Source organism: Crotalus tigris, unplaced genomic scaffold, assembly GCF_016545835.1.
Source record: "Crotalus tigris isolate CLP2741 ecotype Arizona unplaced genomic scaffold, ASM1654583v1 scf7180000021639.249875, whole genome shotgun sequence".
Taxonomy (NCBI): Eukaryota; Metazoa; Chordata; class Lepidosauria; order Squamata; family Viperidae; genus Crotalus; species Crotalus tigris.
Window position 1 is genome coordinate 104,280 of NW_024098607.1, and position 22,012 is coordinate 126,291.

At 46.0% G+C, this 22,012-nt stretch overlaps 1 long non-coding RNA gene across 1 annotated transcript; it reads right to left on the reverse strand.

Moving 5' to 3' along the window:
- Nucleotides 1–2,423: 2,423 nt before the first annotated feature.
- LOC120296856 lies at nt 2,424–21,641 on the reverse strand. The gene is made up of 2 exons (XR_005553601.1): nt 21,596–21,641; nt 2,424–2,513 (listed from the first exon to the last, which is right to left on the reverse strand). It is a non-coding gene; the product is annotated as an uncharacterized LOC120296856 (long non-coding RNA).
- Nucleotides 21,642–22,012: the final 371 nt, after the last annotated feature.

Consider the following 22,012-nt stretch of genomic DNA (forward strand, 5'->3'; position numbering starts at 1 on the left):
TTAGCAGAATTGCCAGCAACCAACGAATCCATGGAAACGGAGGAAGGGCCAGGTAAAACAACAAGTAAATTACTTTCCTGGAATGAGGACATGCAGACCTCTTTAAAAGAGGCCTAAATTGAAGTGTGTGTGTGTGTGGGTCTGTGTGTGTCTCTGTGTGTGTGTGTGTGTGCACCCGCCTTTAAGTCAACTGCCTGGAATAGTCCTTGTAGTGTTCTTGGCAAGATTTTTCAGAAGTGATTTGCCCTTGCCACTTTTCTAGGGCTGAGAGACAGTGACTGGCCCAAACACTTTACAATGCCTTGGTAAGGCATTGGTCACCACGATTTAAAAAAAGATGTTGAGACTCTAGAAAGAGTACAGAGAAGAGCAACAAAGATGATTAGGGGACTGGAGGCTAAAACATACAAGGAACGGTTGCTGGAATTGGGTATGTCTAGTTTACTGAAGAGAAGGACGAGGGGGGACATGATAGCAGTGTTCCAGTATCTCAGGGGCTGCCCCAAAGAAGAGGCAGTCAATCTATTCTCCAAAGCGCCTGAAGGCAGGACAAGAAGCAACGGATGGGAACTAACTAAGGAGAGAAGCAACCTGGAACTAAGGAGAAACTTTCTGACAGTGAGGACAATTAACCAGTGGAACAACCTGTCTCCAGAAGCTGTGAATGTTCCAACACTGGAGGTTTTTAAGAAGAGACTGGACAGCCATTTGTCTGAAATGGTACAGGGTTTCCTGCCTGAGCAGGGGGTTGGACTAGATGACCTCCAAGGTCCCTTTCAACTTTATTATTATTAAGTTCCCCAGGTCGATGGGTGCCTAAGGCCAGACTAAACCTCACGGTCTTCTGAGTTCTAGATTGGTGCCAACACAACTACATCAATATTTCCCAACCTTAGCCATTTTAAGATGTGTGGACGTCAACTCCCAGAATGGGAAGGGATCTTGGAGGTCTTCTAGTCCACCCCCCCACCCCCCGCTCAAGCAGGAAACCCTATACCATTCGAGACAAAACGCTGTCAGATCTTTTCTTAAAATTCTCCAGGGATGGAGCACCCACAACGTCTGGAGGCAAGTAGTTCCATTGACTAATTGTCCTCACTGTTAGGAAGTTTCTCCTTAATTCCAGGTTGCTTCTCTCCTTGTTTAGTTTCCATCCGTTGCTTCTTGTCCTGCCTATTGTTTGGAGAATAGGTTGACCCCCTCTTCTTTGGGGCAGCCTCTGAGATACTAGAAGGCTGCTATCATGTCTCCCTTAGTCCTTCTTTTTCATTAAATTAGACAGATCCAATTCCTGTAACCGTTCTTCATATGTTTTAGCCTCCAGTCCTCTGATCATCTTTGTTGCTTTGTTGTAAGGGTGTAGGTCAGTGGTTCTCAACCTGTGGGTCGGGACCCCATTTGGGGTCGAACAACCATTTCACGGGGGTCGCCAAACAATGCATTTTCCGCCATTTCCCCCCCCCCTTTTCCTTAGCTGTGCTACTCCCTTTTATTTTATTGGCTTTTGAAAGCCAATAGAATAGACTCTCTTGAATAGAGTCTAATTCTATTGCCCTTCAAAAGCCAATAGGAATTGTCCAGGCTGTCTCTGCCCTTCTGAGCCCGCCAAAAGTCCCATTCTGCAAACGGTGCTGCACCAGTTGAGTAGTCCTCGACTTACGACCGGTTGAGTAGTCCTCGACTTATAACCGGTTGGGGGTCACGACATTAAAAAGGTTGAGAACCACTGGTGTAGGCCTATACATATGTTGTATATAGTATGTTTTAAATGTGATGTTATGTAATACACTTTGAGAGCAAGCAACTGCATTACATTTTTAACATGTTCCATTGTGCCCACAGTTAAAAAAACGACAATAAAGGTTATCTCAATCTAATCTAATTAATCTACATTTGGTTTTTCTTGCCATAATGGTAAAACCTGACTTTTCCCTCCGTTGAATTTCATTTTGTTGGAGGGGACCCAGAGCCGAAGTTTATTGAGATCCATCAGCTCTTACGCTTTTAACCAGCTTTCAGCACCTGGATGTGACAAAATTGTACCTCTCCGACAGGCAGTTCTTTTTGCACGCCACACCTGCATTTGTTGATCGTTTCACAGAGCGTTTCCTAATTGCCCAGCAAGAATGTGACACAGATGTTCAGAGGGCCACTAAATGCGATTCTTGTTTTCCAAACAAAAACCTGAGATTTAATTACGGGCACACCGAGTGCTTATTAAAACTGCCTTTCACCCATTGTTTTCCCGGGCCTTTGCTTATTGAATTGCACAGGAAATAACAGATTCTAATAATTATAAATCTTGCTTTTCCACAGGAAAGCCAGGAAGGGCCTCAGATCGAGCAGCACAACCAGCAGAATCGAATCCCTTTTACAGGTCTGTACCATTCAGATGACAAACAGAATGCGGGTAGGTCCTCGACTTACAACAATCCATTTAGTGACCGTTCGAAGTTAGAACAGCCTTGGAAAAAGGGACTTGATATTCGACAGCGTCTTTCGGGTTCCTTATGCTGTGAAGACAAAGATGTGGGGTTTTTTTTTGGGGGGGGGCTATGGAAATAGTCCTCAGTTTACAACCTTCCGTTTAACGACTGAAGTTACAATGGCACTTTGCCTTCAATCTTTCCCTGGAGGATTAAATGGAGTATGCCGTATTTTTCTGGGTGTCACATCACAGGTCCGAAATATTCTAACTTTCGTTTTTTTTAATCGTTTTGATGATTTCCCGCGGCTTTCCCAGGTGGCTTATCACCTCCTCATTTCGGATCTTGTCAACCCAGCTCAGGGGTAGGCAACCTTGGCTCTTTTATGACTCGTGGACTTCAACTCCCAGAATTCCTGAGCCAGCCATGCTGAGGGGAAAGGGAGAGGTTTCCATGCTGAGCCATACTGGCTCAGGAATTCTGGGAGTTGAAGTTCATGAGTCATAAAGCGGCCTAGGCCTAGGGCAGGGGTAGGCAACCTTGGTGCTTTTATGACTTGTGGACTTCAACTCCCAGAATTCCTGAGCCAGCCACGCTCAGAGGAAAGGGAGAGGTTTCCAAGCTGAGCCATGTTGGCTCAGGAATTCTGGGAGTTGAAGTCCACGAGTCATAAAAGAGCCAAGGTTGCCTACCCCTGCTATAGGAGGCTCACCACTTAGAACAGGAGGACTTAGGACAGGTGTAGGTAACCCTGGCTCTTTTAAGACTCGTAGACTTCAACTCCCAGAATTCCTGAGTCAGCATGAGGGAACGATGGCCCCTTCATGACTCGTGGACTTCAACTCCCAGAATTCCTGAACCAGCATGGAGGAACTATGGCCTTGATGACTTGGGGACTTCAACTCCCAGAATTCCTGAGCCAGCATGGGGGAAACTATGGCCCCCTCATGACTTGCAGACTTCAACTCCCAGAATTCCTGAGCCAGCATGGGGGAACTGTGGCCCCCTCATGACTCGTGGACTTCAACTCCCAGCATTCCTGAGCCAGCCTGGCTCAGCTTGGAAACCTCTCCCTTTCCCCTCAGCGTGGCTGGCTCAGGAATTCTGGGAGTTGAAGTCCACGAGTCATAAAAGAGCCAAGGTTGCCTACCCCTGACCCAGCTTATACATGGTAGAATATCAACCCAGTTGACAGAATTTGCAATTTACTACACTTTCTCCGATTAACTTGTGAGGTAAAAGAGTAACAGCCACACGCAGAATTCAGAGAGGAATTTAAAATGCTACGGCAAATCCAGGAATATCGTTTCAAAGGGAAAAGTGCCGGCGATAGGGGATTAAGTAAACACTTCCGATCATCCAGCTATTAAGCCTCACTGTAAATCCTGAAGCAAACATGTAGGAAGAAAAATAGAGATATAAAAAAAAGAAAGAAGGAAAGGACAGGGAGCAATTTCACTAAAAGATGTATCACGTCGTGATTCTATCAGGCCTAAAATACGGCAATGCACAATTTATGCTGAGTTGATCTGTGTGGTGCCATATCATTCGCAAATATACCTACTGTCTGAAGAGAGGCACATTATAAATTGACCTTTATGATTTTGCTTTCATTTAAACATTTATTTCCTTTCTGTTATAGATGGAAAGTGCCCTGCAGAGAGCGTGCAATACAGACAGCCCTTGACTCATGACCACAATGGAGCCTCAACATCTGGAGGCAAGCAGTTCCACTGGTTAATTTTTCTCACAGATTTTGACTTAGTCAGAAATCTCAATCACAATAGGGCTGGAAGGGGGCTTCTAACAGGTCTTCTAATACAGCCCCCAGCTCAAGCAGGAGACCCTATACAATTTGAGACAGGAGGCTATCCAGTCTCTTCTTAAAAACCTCCAGTAATGGAGCATTCACCGTTTCTGGAGGCAGGTTGTTCCACTGGTTAATCGTTCTGTCAGAAAATTCCTCCTTAATTCCAGGTTGCTTCTCTCCTCGATTAGTTCCCATCCGTTGCTTCTTGTCCTGCCTTCAGGTGCTTTGGAGAATAGCTTGACTCCCTCTTCTTTGGGGCAGCCCCTGAGATATTGGAAGACTGCTATCATATCACCCCTCGTCCTTCTCTTCATTAGACTAGACATACCCAATTCCTGCACCCATTCGTTAGACAATCATATCTAGTTCCCTTAGTGCAGTGGTTCTCAACCTTTTTAATGCCGTGACCCCCAACTGGTCGTAAGTCGAGGACTACTCAACCGGTCGTAAGTCGAGGACTACTCAACTGGTGCAGCACCGTTTGCAGAATGGGACTTTTGGCGGGCTCAGCAGGGCAGAGACAGCCTGGACAATTCCTATTGGCTTTTGAAAGCCAATAGAATTAGACTCTATTCAAGAGAGTCTATTCTATTGGCTTTCAAAAGCCAATAGAATAAAAGGGAGTAGCACAGCTAAGGAAAAGGGGGGAAAAAATGGCGGACTGCGTTGTTTGGCGACCCCCGTGAAATGGTTGTTTGACCCCAAATGGGGTCCCTACCCACAGGTTGAGAACCACTGCCTTAGTGGTTGATCATGATGGTATTAAGAGAATAACGGAGTTGAAAGGGACCTTGGAGATCTTCTAGTCCAACCCCTAGCTCAAGCAGGAGATCCTACACCATTCCAGACAAGTGGCTGTCCAGTTCCTACTTAAAAACCTCCAGCAATGGAATACCCACAACTCCTGGAGGCAGGTTGTTCCACTGACTAATTTCTCCTTAGTTCCAGGTTGCTTCTCTCCTTGATTAGTTTCCATCCGTTGTTTCTTGTCCTGCTTTCAGGGGCTTTGGAGACTAGCTTGACTGCCTCTTCTTTGTGACAGCCCCTGAGATATTGGAACCCTGCTATCATGTCACCCCTAGTCCTTCTCTTCATTAGACTAGACATACCCAATTCCTGCACCCATTTGTCATAGGTTTCAGCCTGCTGACCTCATGTAAGTTCCCATTTCCATGTAGGGGAGATAAAAGCCAGCCCTCTTCCCCCCTCCCCCCAATTCTCTGGCTGTTTTTGCTTGCTTTCCTGATTGGAAAAACACTCTCCTGCTCCAGACTGTCATCTCTTCGGCAGAAAACTTTCTCGTTAGGGTGACCTTAATGGACTCATTAGTTTTAATTAGCTTGACCACCCAGTTTAGAGGTGATGTACTCCAAAGATACCAGGAGACCTGGAATCCATAAACAGAGACTAATTGAAGCTATTAAAGATATTGCCCAGGGCTGTTCTTTAAGAGAAGATGCCGAGAGCTTTGAATTCAAACTCGTGGCCACTTCCAGGAGACGCCATCCATTTATGTTAAGGGGAGGGGTGTGAGGTTGGAAATTCGCAGGGCGGAGGGACGCCGGGTTTGCAGCCATTTTACCCGGTTTGCTGAGTAGCGGGTCGAAGATGGGATGGGCAATAATTAGGGATGGATCCCCTATAAAGATGTTTTGGGAGGGGGAAATAAAAAAAAAGTCTCTCTGCAACTCTTCAAAGCAGCCGTTTCTTTTTCTAGTATTGATCCAGGGAGATGTCTGCTTTTAAAAAGTTGCAGACAGTCACATGATCTGGGGAAAAGAAATAGCTGCTTTTAAGAGCCATGAGTCCTATCTAGCTGTCTGTCTGCCTGTCTTCTATCATCTATTACCTATATCTCAGGAAAAGATGCAGCTGCTTTTAAGAGTTGTTCTCTCTCTCTCTCTCTCTCATCTATCTATATCTCAGGAAAAGATGCAGCTGCTTTTAAGAGTTATGAGTATCTGTCTATCTATCTATCTATCTATCTATCTATCTATCTATCTATCTATCTATCTATCTATCTATCTATCTATCTATCTAATCTCAGGAAAAGATGCAGCTGCTTTAAAGAATCACATATATAAAATCCTGAGAAAAGATCTGGCTGCTTTAGACCTGCACACAAGTGCTACATTTGCAACCCCCTCATGCTTTCGTGGCCTTTTTGAATCAAATCTGAACACTGTCCAACCCCATTGGATACTATAGGTTGTATTTCTGGGCTCAAGACTCCAAATGTAGCTTACCCTCCTCACATTTGCATCTCGCCTTTCGTAGTGCTGGGCTCTGTGAAAGAAATTCACCTACATTTCCCCCATTCACTTAGTAATAATTCAGTAAATGAAAACTGACCTTTTTTTCTTCTCTAAAGGAAAGAGACTTTGGGAGTAGTAGAGTTGGGTGTTTTTGCTCTCATTTAATGACAAGCTGGGCCATAGGTGTGAAAGCTCTGTCTTTCATTTCACTACCATGCTGGTAGGGTCTGAACAACCTTTGATATTCAGCTCAATGAAATTCTTAGATGCTGCATTTCCACAATATCTCCTCCTCCTCCCCTCCTCCTCTTTCTCCTTCTCTTCCTCCTCCTCCTCCCCATCCCCTGCCCCTTATCCTCTTTCTTCCTTCTCTCTTCTCCTTCCTTCTTCCTCCCCTTCCTTCTCCTTCTCCTCCTCCTCCTCCTCCTCCTCCTCCTTCTTCTCTTCCTCCCCCACGCCCTGCCCCTTAGTCTGTTTCTTCCTTTTCTCTTCTCCTTCCTTCTTCCTCCCCTTCCTTCTCCTTCTTCTTCTCCTCCTTCCTCTCTTCCTCCCCCACCCCCTGCCCCTTAGCCTCTTTCTTCCTTTTCTCTTCTCCTTCCTTCTTCCTCCCCTTCCTTCTCCTTCTTCTTCTCCTTCTTCTTCTTCTTCTCCTTCTCCTCCTCCTCCTCCTCCCCTCCTCCTCCTCCTCCTTCTCTTCCTCCTCTTCCTCCCCATCCCCTGCCCCTTATCCTCTTTCTTCCTTCTCTCTTCTCCTTCCTTCTTCCTCCCCTTCCTTCTCCTTCTCCTCCTCCTCCTCCTCCTTCTTCTCTTCCTCCCCCATGCCCTGCCCCTTAGCCTGTTTCTTCCTTTTCTCTTCTCCTTCCTTCTTCCTCCCTTCTCCTCCTCCTCCTCCTTCTTCTCTTCCTCCCCCACCCCCTGCCCCTTAGCCTCTTTCTTCCTTTTCTCTTCTCCTTCCTTCTTCCTCCCCTTCTCCTTCTTCTTCTCCTCCTCCTTCTGCCTCCCTCCCCTTTTCCCTCTCCCTCTCCTCCTCCTCCTCCTCCTCCTCCTCCTCCTCCTCCTCCTCTTCCTCCTCTAGATCCAACCAGCTGAAGCTTTTTAAAAATAAAACATGAGCTTAGTTTGAAGGCAATGCCTCGTCCATCATCTTCCAGATGCTCACCCCTGTTCCCCCTTCCCCCAAATGCTCATTTCAGAGTGTAAGAACAGGGCATCTATTCACGCACAAAAACCTGTTCATGGAACCACGTTAACAGCTCTTTGCCTCCCATTTTTCGCAGCCTGGGATGTGCAGCAATGCCCAATTAGCATAATAGGCACCAAGTGGAGCTATATATACCAAATATGCAATAGTCTTTAGTTTTTAGATTAATCAGCACCTAAGTTTGGGGTGTATTGTTCTTTCTTCCATCACATCTAGCTTTTGACCCCTGCTTCCTGTGTGGCTGCCGCTCAGCTCCACAACTAAAGTTCTGAGTGCTCAAACAACAACAACATCACTTTCCAGGGAAAAAAAGAATAGCATGATGTCTCTCTGATGGAAGCATATAAATCACCATTATAATATGACAGTTCAGCCATATGGAAAGAAGATTCAGTGAGGGCACAGACAGAGTGTCTACTCCGAGTTGATAGGTACACTAATCTCTTAATGGTGGGAGGGAGGGAGCCCCATTAATCTAACTACACTGGAGTTCAGGATTATTTTTTGAAATTATATTATTCCTATTTTATGGTTTCCGTCTGGCGGGTCACCAGATCAATCATTTCTGCATCCAAGGCCCCCACATCGGATGTAAGCAACGATCCAACTGACTGTGGAAACAAGACAACTTTGTCCCTTGTGTTGATTAGTCTGGCGCAGCAAATCACCTCTCCTAGGTTTGTTTTCTCGGGCTTTCTTCCTTCAACATCATCCCGGGGTCCTCCAGAACCCAATAACTAAAAGAAGAGGTCAACCAAACAAGAAGAAGTCAAGCTCTTCTCCAAAGCACCTGGAAGCAGGACGAGAAACAACAGGTGGAAACTAATCAAGGAGAGAAGCAACCTGGAACTAAGGAGAAACTTCCTGACAAAACAATTAACACTGGAACAGATTGCCTCCAGAAGTTGTGGGTGCTCCAACACTGGAGGTTTTTAAGAAGAGATTGGACAAACATTTGTCAGAAATGATATAGGGCCTCCTGCTTGAGCAGGGGATTGGACTAGAAGACGTCCAAGGCCCCTTCCAACTCTGTTTTTCTGTTTTGTTATTCTGTGAAGTTCTCTTCAGCTGCCCAGAGTACATGTGGGCAATCTCAGGATCTCTCCGGTCTCGAGAGAGATTGTGCTAGCCCGAATCTACCCTTCGGCCACCGATCTCCACAGTAAGGTCGTCCCCATTCCTTTAGGGATGTGTAGCTTGCTATGTCCTCACCAGAAGCTCCCCCCTTCTCTCCACGGTCCTGCAAATTCCTCTGGAAAACATGCCTGCAATGATTTCATGTCATCAATGTCATCACTTTGAGATCGTGTCGATTTGATGCAGATGCTATTTATTGTTTTGGCTCCTTGCATGGATGTTCCCAATCCAGACGTTCAGTACCATGCTATCACCTGTCTTGGCTTCACCCTGCTGCCTTCTCTAAATCAAAGACTCCTGGGTATGCATGTGTGTGTGTGTGTGTGTGTGTGTGTGTGTGTGTAAGGCAGGAGGGAGAAGGACTATATCTATGGGTGAATACAGATAGTCCTCAACTTACAGTCACAATGGAGCCCAAAGGTTCCATTGTTAAGAGAGTCATGGAATCCCCTTTTGCGAGCCAAGTCAATGGGGGAAGCTGTAGTAATAACTTAACACAAGGGTCTTCAAACTTAGCAACTTTAAGACTTGTGGACTTCAACTCCAAGAATTCCTCAGCCAGCCCTGAGAGGCCCAGTTTTCTTAAAAGCCCCAGGCAGAGACCAGCTCTGTAGAAATGCAGATTTGGTGATTCATTCAGGAAGACTAGAGCCAGGAAGCTTGGAGCTGATGAGATTAGAAAGACAAAGACCCCTAAAATCTACATCCCCCACCCAAACTCTAAAAACATGACCTTTAGGACGTAATAGGATTAACCCACCACCACCAGAATACCAAGAGGACATGCTCAAAAGCTCAGGTCAAAGTTCATGCCACAGGAACAGGAAAGAACTTCAAACACAAAAGCCCAAGAAGGTATAAAAACCCACCACTCCCAGCTACAGGTGGTCGGCTTTCCCAGAGCCTTCTGGCTCTGCTCTTCAATAAACTGCAACCTTCTTTCTAAAGCAGTCTCCATTCTGTTTATTCCCGGCTTGGACTGAACCCCGATGAAGAGTTTTCTTTCAACATACCCAAAAGCCTGCGTCTGTCTTCAACCGTGAAGGGACCCAGGGCACAAAACATCCTGCAGCCAAGAAGGCTCCACACCCATTTGCACCACTCCGGTGACCCTGAGGACACAGACAAACCTCCAAGTGGCCTCAACGACTCTCTCAAAGAAGGGAAATGACCAGCTGTAAATTGTTCCATTTCCCCCACCATCCAGTCAGATCTGACAAAGCTTCTGGGATGAGAAACGTCTTCCAAGAAAAAAAACAAGAAAGTCCAGTGGCCTCCTGAAAAAAGCAGAACATTTTGGGACTACCAGTATGCACCTTCTGTTTGGATTTTCTAGCCCACTGTTCCCGCTGCTGTGACCTCGGCGCCTCGTTTTCCCAGGGGCAAAACCTCGCAATCAATTTAGACGGCTACGATTCTCCCAGTTTCCAACAGTAGCTGGGGTGCCATTCATTTGCTGGTGATTGATTGAGTCTTCTCCCCCTGCTTGGAGCAGGGTGCACTCTCTGAATGCAAATCCAGCTGGCATTTGATAAGAAAAGAGTTTGCAGGCAGAGCAGGGAGACTTGATGGATGGCAGGGATGGCGAAGCTGCAGACCAGGTAGGTAAGCCCATTCCGGTTTTCAGAGATTTCAGAAGTAACATGATCGTGGTTGTCCTGTATTTCAAGGCCTTCCACAAAAGAGAGGGCGATCAACTTATTTCCCAAAGCACCAGAAGGCAAGAGAAGAAACAATGGATGGAATCTAATCAAGGAGACAAGCAACCTGGAATTAAGGAGAAACTTCCCAACAGTGAGGACAACTAAACAGTGGAACAACCTACCTCCAGAAGTGATGAATGCTCCAACACTGGAAGTTTTTAAGAAGAGACTGGACAGCCATTTGTCTGAAATGGTATAGGACCAATTCAGGTATAAGGAACGGTTGCTGGAATTGGGTATGTCTAGTTTAATGAAGAGAAGGACGAGGGGGGACATGATAGCAGCCTTCCAATATCTCAGGGGCTGCCCCAAAGAAGAGGAAGTCAAGCTATTCTCCAAAGCGCCTGAAGGCAGGACAAGAAGCAACGAATGGAAACTAAGCAAGGAGAGAAGCAACCTAGAACTAAGGAGAAACTTCCTGACAGTGAGAACAATTAACCAGTGGAACTACCTGCCTCCAGAAGCGGTGAATGCTCCAACACTGGAAGTTTTTAAGAAGAGACTGGACAGCCATTTGTCTGAAGTGGTGTAGAGTTTCCTGCCTGAGCAAGGGGTTGGACTAGATGACCTCCAAGGTCCCTTCCAACTTTATTGTTGTTGTTGTTGTTGTTATTATTATTATTATTATTATTATTTAATATAGGGTCTCCTGCTAGAGCAGGGGGTTGGACTAGAAGACCTCCAGGATCCCTCCCCGGGATTTCCTTGAAATACACTTGTATCCATGTGTAAGCCACAAGCACGTGCGGCTTGAATCTGTTTTAAGGTCCTTCAAAGAACCCTCTGCAGACCTGATCATTGAAAACAGACAGCCCCACTTCCTATGAGAAAACAATCAATCAGAATAGAGCTGGAAGGGACCTTGGAGGTCTTCTACTCTGACCCTCTACTCAAGGAGGAGACCCTATACCAGGAGTAGGCCACCTTGGCTCTTTTATGACTGGTGAACTTCAATTCCCAGAATTCCTGAGCCAGCCATGCTGAGGGGAAAGGGAGAGGTTTCCAAGCTGAGCTGTGCTGGCTCAGGAATTCTGAGAGTTGAAGTCCACGAGTCATAAAAGTGCCAAGGTTGCCTACCCCTGTCCTAAGTCCTCCTGTTCTTAGTGGTGAGCCTCCTAGACCAGGAGTAGGCAACCTTGGCTCTTTTATGACTCGTGGACTTCAATTCCCAGAATTCCTGAGCCAGCCTGGCTCAGCTTGGAAACCTCTCCCTTTCCCCTCAGCATGGCTGGCTGAGGAATTCTGGGAGTTGAAGTCCACCAGTCATAAAAGAGCCAAGGTGGCCTACCTCTGGCCTAGGCCTAGGCTGCTTTATGACTGGTGGACTTCAACTCCCAGAATTCCTGAGCCAGCATGGCTCAGCTTGGAAACCCTTTCCCCTCAGCATGGCTGGCTCAGGAATTCTGGGAGTTGAAGTCCACCAGTCATAAAGGAGCCAAGGTTTCCTACCCATGCCCTAGACCATTTCAGACAAGTGGCTGTCCAGTCTCTGGTGGCCTCAAAAATCTAAATAATAAATATGTATTCATGTACAGTTAGTCCTTTCCTCACAACCGTTGGTTTAGTGACCACTCAAAGTTATAACGGCACTGATAAAAAAACTTAGAACCGTTTTCCACACTTGCGACCGCAGGGTCACATGATCAAAATTCAGATGCTTGGCAACTGACTCACATTTATGACGGTTGGCAATGTCCCAGGGTCACGGGATGCCCTTTTGTGATCTTCTGACAAGCGAAGTCAATGGGGAAGCCAGATTCGCTTCACAACCCTATTACTAACTTGATCACTGCAGCGATTCATTTAATAACAGTGGCAAGACAGGTCACAAAATGGGGCAAAACTCACTGAAGAAATGTCTCGCTTAACAACAGAGCTTTTGGGCTCTACTCTGGTCGTAAGTGAAGGACTACCTTTCTTAAATTAAATTTAGTTGCCTCCCATTTCACCACAGGGCTACCCTCAGTGACAGCTGTCGCTGCTGCTGTCCTGCTTAAAAACCATCGTGATTCACCACCCTAATTGCGAGAACCAGCAGAGTTTTCCTGCTCTATCCAATCTGAGCCCTTTGGGCAAACACAAAAGACAATATTTCTCCTCATCAAAAAGTATCTTGGCTTCTGATGTTTCTACCAATTGGAGGAAAGGCAGCAAGAGCTGGCTAATTACGGCCGGTTGCTTCAGTGTCACCATAACCTGCAGACAATGTCACAGTTAGCGTCGCTGGCGCACACAGCTACATCTCGCTTTTAGTTCAGAATTCGTTTCCAGGCAGAGGTGAAGATAAAGGGCTCTCTGTCTGTTTCTTGAGATCACCAACAATGGAGTAAGTTCAACCGAAAGAGTTGCTTACATAGAGCGAGAATAGAATTGAATAACAGAGTTGGAAGGGGCCTTGGAGGTCTTCTAGTCTGACCCCCTGCTCAGGCAGGAGACCCTACCCATCAGTACAAAAGTCCTGAACCTGAGCAGCAACAACAGGTTTAGCTATAGATTTAGGATAGGGGTAGGCAACCTTGGCTCTTTTATGACTGCTGGACTTCAACTCCCAGAATTCCTGAGCCAGCCATGCTGAGGGGAAAGCGAGAGGTTTCCAAGCTGAACCATGCCGGCTCAGGAATTCTGGGAGTTGAAGTCCACAAGTCATGAAGGGGCCATAGTTCCCCCCTGCTGGCTCAGGAATTCTGGGAGATGAAGTCCATGAGTCATAAAGCAGCCCAGGCCTAGGCCAGAGGTAGGCAACCTTGGCTCTTTTATGACTCGTGGACTTCAACTCCCAGAATTCCTGAGCCAGCCATGTTGAGGGGAAAGGGAGAGGTTTCCAAGCTGAGCCATGCTGGCCCAGGAATTCTGGGAGTTGAAGTCCACCAGTCATAAAAGAGCCAAGGTTGCCTACTCCTGTAAGGTGTCTTGCCCTATCAGTGTTGGTGGGGATGGTCTTAGAGATTCATTGATTAGGCCAGGGGTAGGCAACCTTGGCTCTTTTATGACTCGTGGACTTCAACTCCCAGAATTCCTGAGCCAGCATGGCTCAGCATGGAAACCTCTCCCTTTCCCCTCAGCATGGCTGGCTCAAGAATTCTGGGAGTTGAAGTCCTCCACTCATAAAGGAGCCAAGGTTGCCTAGCCCTGACCTAGTGTGTCGTGGTGGCGCAGTGGTGAGAATGTAGTACTGCAGGCTACTTCTACTGACTGCCGGCTGCCAGCAATTCGGCAGTTCGATCCTGACCGGCTCAAGGTGGACTCAGCCTTCCATCCTTCCGAGGTCGGTAAAATGAGGACCCAGATTGCTGGGGAGCAATAGGCTGATTCTGTGAACTGCTTAGAGAGGGCTGTAAAGCACTGTGAAGCGGTATATAAGTCTAAGTGCTATTGCTAAGTCCGAAGGAAGGAAGGAAAGAAGGAAGGAAGGAAGGAAGGAAGGAAGGAAGGAAGGAAGGAAGGAAGGAAGGAAGGAAGGAAGGAAGGAAGAGCTGTGATGGCGCAGTTCTTAGAATGCAAAACTCGCTTGACAATTGTTTTACTTAGCGACAGATATTAGGGGGGGGGTCAACTGTGGTTGTAAGTCAAAGGCTACCAGTGTTCTAGAACAATGTTTCTCTAACTAAGCAACTTTAAGCTGGATGGATTTCAGCTCCCAGAATTCCCCAGCCAGAAACTGTGCTCCAGACGGTCAGGTATTTATCACACAAAAATCAACCACTGACGTTTCGTGAAATATCCATCCAACAGACCAATTCAACCTTCCTCTTTTTCTCATTCACAGAAAGGGGTGTCGTATCCTTTTGCAAAGCAGCCAAAAAAAGGGGGTACTGTGGAACAAGAGAGTAGTAACGCTGCTGTCTTTTGATTTAAAACCAAAATCTCCAAAAGCCTGGGAAATCCAGCAAAAACAAGGAGGTGAGATATCCTGCAGTAATCAATACCAGGAACCAGTAACAAAGTTAGCTAGATTGTGTAAGATTACTATTTATCTAGCTTTTATTTAAGCTTTTATTGCTTCTGGTATCTATTGCTTTTATACCAGCATAGTCCGTGTGTGTGTGTGTGTGTGTGTGTGTGTGTGTGTGTGTGTCTGTGTGTGTCTGTGTGTGTGTGAGTGTGTGTGTGTGAAAGCAAGACAAGAAGCAACTGAAGGCAGGACAAGAAGCAATGGATGGAAACTAACCAAGGAGAGAAGCAACCTGGAACTAAGGAGGAATTTCCTGACAGTGAGAACAATTAACCAGTGGAACAACCTGCCTCCAGAAGCTGTGGGCGCTCCAGCAATGGAAGTTTTTAAGAAGAGTGTGAAATTATTCATTCCACAGAAAGGGCATTCCATTCAGGATGATTAACCGTCCTTGCAAACAGATCTGACCAGCGCAGAATCAAGTAAACCTGCTATTTTTCATGATTTGCAAATTATACTTCTGTTGACACAGCTCGTCCGGCCAGCATCCACATTATGCTGCTGCTGCTGCTGACTCATAGTCCCTTTGTAATGAACTGCTATTTCAATCAAGCTCGCAAATTGGTCAATCAAGGAAGAACGCTAGAATAAAAACCTTAAACCTCCAATCTCTTGCTCTGGGAAAATGTCCGACTGAAATCCTGATCTATGCCTCGCTGGAACGGGTAAAGGAGAATCCACCGATTCTCCAGGTCTTAGGCTACCTTCACAGAGGGATAGAATCAAGATCACGTGAAGTGTTAGTACCACTTTACAAGGCCTTGGTAAGGCCACACTTGGAATATTGCAACCAGGTTTGGTCACCACAATAAAAAAAAAAGGATGTTGGGACTCTAGAAAGAGTGAAGAGCAACAAAGATGATTGGGGACTGGAGGCTAAAACATACTAAGAACGGTTGCAGGGATTGGATATGTCTAGTTTAACAAAGAGAAGGACGAGGGGGGACATGATAGCAGTCTTCCAGTATCTTAGGGCAGTGGTTCTCCACCTGTGGGTCAGGACCCCATTTGGGGTCGAATGACCATTTCACGGGGGTCGCCAAACAACGCAGTCCGCCATTTTTTCCCCTTTTCCTTAGCTGTGCTACTCCCTTTTATTCTATTGGCTTTTGAAAGCCAATAGAATAGACTCTCTTGAATAGATTCTAATTCTATTGGCTTTCAAAAGCCAATAGGAATTGTCCAGGTTGTCTCTGCCCTGCTGAGCCCGCCAAAAGTCCCATTCTGCAAACGGTGCTGCACCAGTTGAGTAGTCCTCGACTTACGACCGGTTGAGTAGTCCTCGACTTACGACCAGTTGGGGGTCACGGCATTAAAAAGGTTGAGAACCACTGTCTTAGGGGCTACTCCAAAGAAGAGGGAGTCAAGCTATTCTCCAAAGCACTTGAAGGCAGGACAAGAAGCAACGGATGGAAATTAACCAAGGAGAGAAGCAACTTATAACTAAGGAGAAATTTCCTGACAGCGAGAGCAATTAACCAGTGGAACAACCTGCCTCCAGAAGCGGTGAATGCTCCAACACTGGAAGTCTTTAAGAAGAGACTGGACAGCCATTTGTTTGAAATGGTATAGGGTTTCCTGTCTGAGCAGGGGGCCTAGATGACCTCCACGACCCCTTCCCACTTTTTTATTGTTATTGTTGTTGTTATTGTTATTATCTATGGCAGCCCCTCAAATACTGGAACACTGCTATCATATCACCCCTAATCCTTCTTTTCATTAAACTGGACATACCCAATTCCAGCAACCGTTCTTGGTATGTTTTAGCCTCCAGTCCTCTGATCATCTTCGTTGCTCTTCTGTGCACTCTTTCTAGAGTCTCGACATCTTTTTTACATCATGGTGACCAAAACTGGATGCCCTATTCCAAATGTGGTCTTAACAAGGCCTTGTAAAGTGGGTAAACTGATATATCATTCCCCATGGCATCTTTTCTCCACACCTTATTGCAGTGTTTCTCAACCTTGACAATTTTAAGGCATGTGGACTTCAACTCCCAGAATTCCACAGCCAGCAATGCTGGCTGTGGAATTCTGGGAGTTGAAGTCCACATGCCTTAAAATTGTCAAGGTTGAGAAACACTGCCCTATTGTCTCTTCAGAAGTGACTTAGACCAAACCCAGGTTGCCCATTTCAAAGGACCATCCTTCCCAACTCTACAAACAACACCTTGTGGTGTTTTTTTTTTTTTTTTTTTAAAAATCTTCTGGGCCTTCTTGAGGGGTGCGCTGCCTTTCGTTTCTTCGTTCGGCGTCTTTCTCATCCGTCATTTCAGCCGCGAAACGTAGGTGGGCTCGGAACACAATGTGCCTTTTATTGATCTGGAGGGGTTTGATCTTTTCCCGGCTTCGCAAGATCCACGGAGAAAAGCTTTCATGGAGATCAAAACTGCAGCAATGCTGTATATTGATTAGCTTGGGGAATTGGGGCTGGGTGGGCGAGCCTGCATTGTTGAATCAGATCTCGTTTGTCTACAGCGACGGGCAGTCAGGTCTGGAAAGGGGAACTTGGCTGCTTCTGATCCCGCTCGCAGGCCGAAAACCAAAAGTGACACTGTCTTCCAAGTCTTCTTTGTTTAATCTTTTATAATGAAGACCTCTGGATTTCTTTATTGTTCCGCACCTATAGATAAAACCTGGCCAGGCGGAGCAGTCTCTGCAATATAACCTGGGAACTGTTAGGGAGACTCTGCCTTCGCCTTCTTTCTCTCCCACATAATATCTCTCCATCCCATTAAAGCAGTGGTTCTCAACCTGTGGGTCGCGACCCCATTGGGGGTTGAACGACAATTTCACGGGGGTCGCCAAACAACGCAGTCCGCCATTTTTTCCCCCTTTTCCTTAGCCGTGCTACTCCCTTTTATTCTATTGGCTTTTGAAAGCCAATAGAATAGACTCTCTTGAATAGAGTCTAATTCTATTGGCTTTCAAAAGCTATTAGGAATTGTCCAGGCTGTCTCTGCCCTGCTGAGCCCGCCAAAAGTCCCATTCTGCAAACGGTGCTGCAAGTTGTCTGCAGCGAAGGCGAGCTGTCTGGAAGCTTCCACCCCTCCCTGTTGAGCAACTACTAAAAATGTAAGTAAAAGAGGGCCAGGGGTGGGAGGTGGGAGGCCGGCGGGCGCAGGGAGGGTTGCTGGCGTATGTGGGGCCTTACCTCCCCTGGGCTGGGCCAGCTGGTGGCCCAGCTGGTGGTCGGTCTGCGCCGTCTCTGCCGCTTGCCAGCTACGCCTCGGCCGGCACAGGGGGCGGCACCACACATGCACGGCGCTCCTGGGCAGAGAAAGTCCTCGACTTATGACCAGTTGGGTAGTCCTCGACTTATGACTGGTTGGGTAGTCCTCGACTTACGGCCGGTTGGGGTCGCGACATTAAAAAGGTTGAGAACCACTGCATTAAAAGATTGGTGGTAAGGTGAGGACTCCCTGCACAAGCTGCTTCTAGAACATTCCCTGGGAATTCTTAAGGAGAGACTGTCTTCGCCCTCTTTCTCTCACACATGTAACACATCCGGGCTGAATTATAGCTAGCCCTTGATTTACAGCAGTTTGTTAAGTTGCTGTCTGAAGTTGCAACAGACCTGAAAAAGAGTGACTTCTTAGCCTTTTTTTTCACCCTTCGAATTCAGGTCTTGAGTAACTTGAAGGTAAGTTCTGTCGTAACTTTGAACTGTAGCTAAGCAACTGGGCATAAACTGAGGACTACTTGTCACTATGAGGGCAATTCGGAAATAAACCTCCCTTTGGCTATGAATGACAGAAACTCACAGATGCAGAACTTTTATGATACACATTAGAAAGCTACAACATTACATGATTTTTTGACATAGTCGCCATTCAAACTGAGGCATTTGCCGTAATGTTTTACAAGATTTGACATTCCTTAGTCATCATCGCTCGGTGCCAGATCTGGTCTATGGGGTGTGTGTGTGTGTGTGTGTGTGTGTGTGTGTGTGTGTGTGTGTGTGATGAAAAACGTCCCAACGGAACTGCTTTAAAAGTTCTTGGATGCGTCCAGCAGTGTGCGGGTGAGCATTGTCGTGAACCAACACCACACCGGAAGTCAACTTGCCCTGATGTTTGTTATGGATGGCTTGTCTGAGTATTCATAACGTTGTAATAATAATAATAATAATAAAGTTGGGAGGGACCTTGGAGGTCATCTAGTCCAACCCCCTGCTTAGGCAGGAAACCCTACGCCGTTTCAGACAAATGGCTGTCCAGTCTCTTGTAAAAAACTTCCAGTGTTGGAGCATTCACCGCTTCTGGAGGCAGGTTATTCCACTGGTTAATTGTTCTAACTGTCAGGAAGTTTCTCCTTAGTTCCAGGTTGCTTCTCTCCTTGATTAGTTTCCACCCGTTGCTTCTTGTCCTGCCTTCAGGCGCCTTGGAAAATAGCTTGGCTCCCTCTTCTTTGGGGCAGCCCCTGAGATATTGGAACACTGCTATCATGTCCCCCCTCGTCCTTCTCTTCATTAAATTAGACATGCCCAATTCCAGCAACCGTTCCTTATATGTTTTATCCTCCAGTCCCCTTTGTTGCTCTTCTCTGCACTCTTTCTAGAATCTCAGCATCTTTTTTATATCGTGGTGATCAAAACTGGATGCAGGATTCCAAGTGTGGTCTTACCAAAGCCTTGTAAAGTAGCATTAATACTTCACGTGATCTTGATTCTATCCCTCTGTTAATGCAACCTAACACTGTGTTGGGTTTTTGGGCAGCTTTTTTTTTTTGGCACAATAGACGTCTGAACTGATGGTTGAAGCACACTCCATGAACTTCACTAGCCGTACTTCTTTGGCACCTTCACATTTGGCGGGGTTTTCTATGGCACCACTTCTGGTGTGGTGTTGTTTCACGATAATGTTCTGCTTGCCCACACACCGCTAGACGCAGCCAAGGACTTTGGAAGCCCTTCTGTTCGTGAAAACGTCTGCAAGAAAACCACCAAGCTCAGCGGGCACCAAGCGCAACCTCATCTCCCAAATGTGCCCACCTGGACTTCAAGATTATCCAATGAAGTCAGGTCTCCTCAGCTAGGAAGATGAGGAGGGGGTCTACAAGGGGAGAATATTTTCTGTGAAAACTCTCTTTTTTTCCCCCCGTAGCTCCCTTTTATCATGTTTATTTTGCATTTCTTTGAATGTGTCTTTACTTTATTTTTACTGTCTTTTATGGAGAACCGGCCCCAAAAGCTTTGACGGTGAGGTGGCTTTGGAAAATTTAATAAATAAATACATTTCAAGGCTTTGATGCTTTGTGGAGCTGCTCTCTAGAAGATGTGTGTGTGTGTGGGGGGGGGGAAGTCTTGAATTTCTTCTTATCTCAGGCCCTAAAAGAGTCTGGTGGAGACAGATGCTTGTTTATATTTTCTAATTTCCTGCTGAGATAAATGTCCTTAAGTTAGCTTCGAACTTTTCACAGTTTCCTGTGATTTATGAGGCGATGGTTGTCCATCAAGAGGAACAGCCCCCGCTAGCCAAATCTCCGTGGATTTGTTAGACCTTTCTCCACAAATTGATGGGCACTGCCACCACCAATGGCTACAAAATTCGGGTTTCACTATCTATGATATAAATTTCCTTTAAAAAAACAAAACAAAAACACAGCCCTTTCCATGGTGACGTCTATGGAGCCATCCACATCCTTCATTCATCTAGGAGAGCGTATTCTTCAATAATTTAATCAGCAGCCGATGCTCATCCATAATGCTTTCAGCCCTGGCTGCTTATAACTTACTTCGGCATAATTATCTTTTCTGCTCAGGATAAGCTGCTTCAGTCTTTTTTGTAAATGGCCCTAAGAATGAACCATTCTTCAACAAAAGATACTTCTTGAGTGCCTTATCTTGACAGGTAGATTGGTGGGACTCGTACCACAGTAGCTGTTATCTAATCACGACTTTCTCACACACACACACACAGCCCGCTCTTCTGCCTCCAGCAATTTATGCTCATTAAGAATATTATTTTTCAGAAAGACAATCAAACCACATTTTTAAGAAAGATTCAATTTCAAGAAAGGCACAGAAAAATGATTAGAGGACTGGAATCTGCATCTCGCAAGTGAAGAAGACCAGGGAATCGAGATATGTTTACCTTTGAAAAAAGATAATGAAGATGGAAATGGTATCATTTTTTTCCCCCAAATATCTAAAAGGTACAATGTAGGAGATCAAGATTTTTTTTTTTTTTTTGATAGCCCAGAATTCAGGACAGACAATAATGATCTTAAGGCAGAGGAAGGTGGATCTGAATTGCATTAGGACATGTTTGATACGGTGTCAGTCCTTCCAGGTAAATACAACCAATTGATCTAAGTCTACTTTATTGTAAGGCTGCCTTAACAGAACCTTGCAATCTGAAAGTGCAGATCTCCCACTGTCTTTTTTACAATCTGAAAATGGGAGGAGGATCCTTTCTCAGTGTCTTTCTCTGCCCGTGATGCAGCTCTGGGCTACCCCATCTCTTATCAGATTGTTCCCTAAGCAGCATCTCATTCCCTGGTCCCTCAAGGTCATTCTCACATACCATTACATCTGGGGACCAAAGAACAGAACAGAATAACAGAATTGGAAGGGACCTTGGAGGTCATCTAGTCCAACCCCCTGCTCAGGCAGGAGACCCTACACCCTTTCGGACAAATGGCTGTCCAGTCTCTTCTTAAAACCTTCCAGTGTTGGAGCATTCACCGCTTCTGGAGGCAGGTTGTTCCCCTGGTTAATTGTTCTGACTGTCAGAAAGTTTCTCCTTAGTTGCAGGTTGCTTCTCTCCTTGATTAGTTGGCGTTGTTGTTATTTTAAATGATCGAGTCATGTTTTGTTTTCCTTTTCCATTATTTCCATTTTGGCCCATTTGATTTGGGGATGAGGAGGGTTAATTGATTGCTTTTACTGCAAGCTACCCAGAGTCAGTTGAGCTGGTGTGTGTGTGTGTGTGTGTGTGTCTATAAACTGGATTCAACAAGCCAACAATTTGAAGTGACAATTGAGAATTTGCTACCAAAGGAGAATGGAACTACGGGAAAATTCAGCAATTGGGATTTATTTATTTATTTATTTATTTGTATCCCACCATTATTATTTGTACGAATAACTGCGAACATATCCAACATACCTTCCTTCTCCTGTTTTTATCCACAGCAACAATCCTATGAGGTGGGTTGGGCTGAAAGAGAAGGACTGGCCCAAAGTCACTGAGCTGTCTTTCCTACCTAAGGCGGGACTAGAACTCACTGGCTCCTGGTGATTGGCTCAAAGTCACCCAGCTGGCTCCTGGTGATTGGCTCAAAGTCACCCAGCTGGCTTTCCTACCTAAGGCGGGACTAGAACTCACTGGCTCCTGGTGATTGGCTCAGAGTCACCCAGCTGGCTCCTGATGATTGGCTCAACGTCACCCAGTTGGCTTTCCTACCTAAGGCGGGAGTAGAACTCACTGGCTGCTGGTGATTGGCTCAAAGTCACCCAGCTGGCTTTCCTACCTAAGGCGGGACTAGAACTCACTGGCTCCTGGTGATTGGCTAAAAGTCACCCC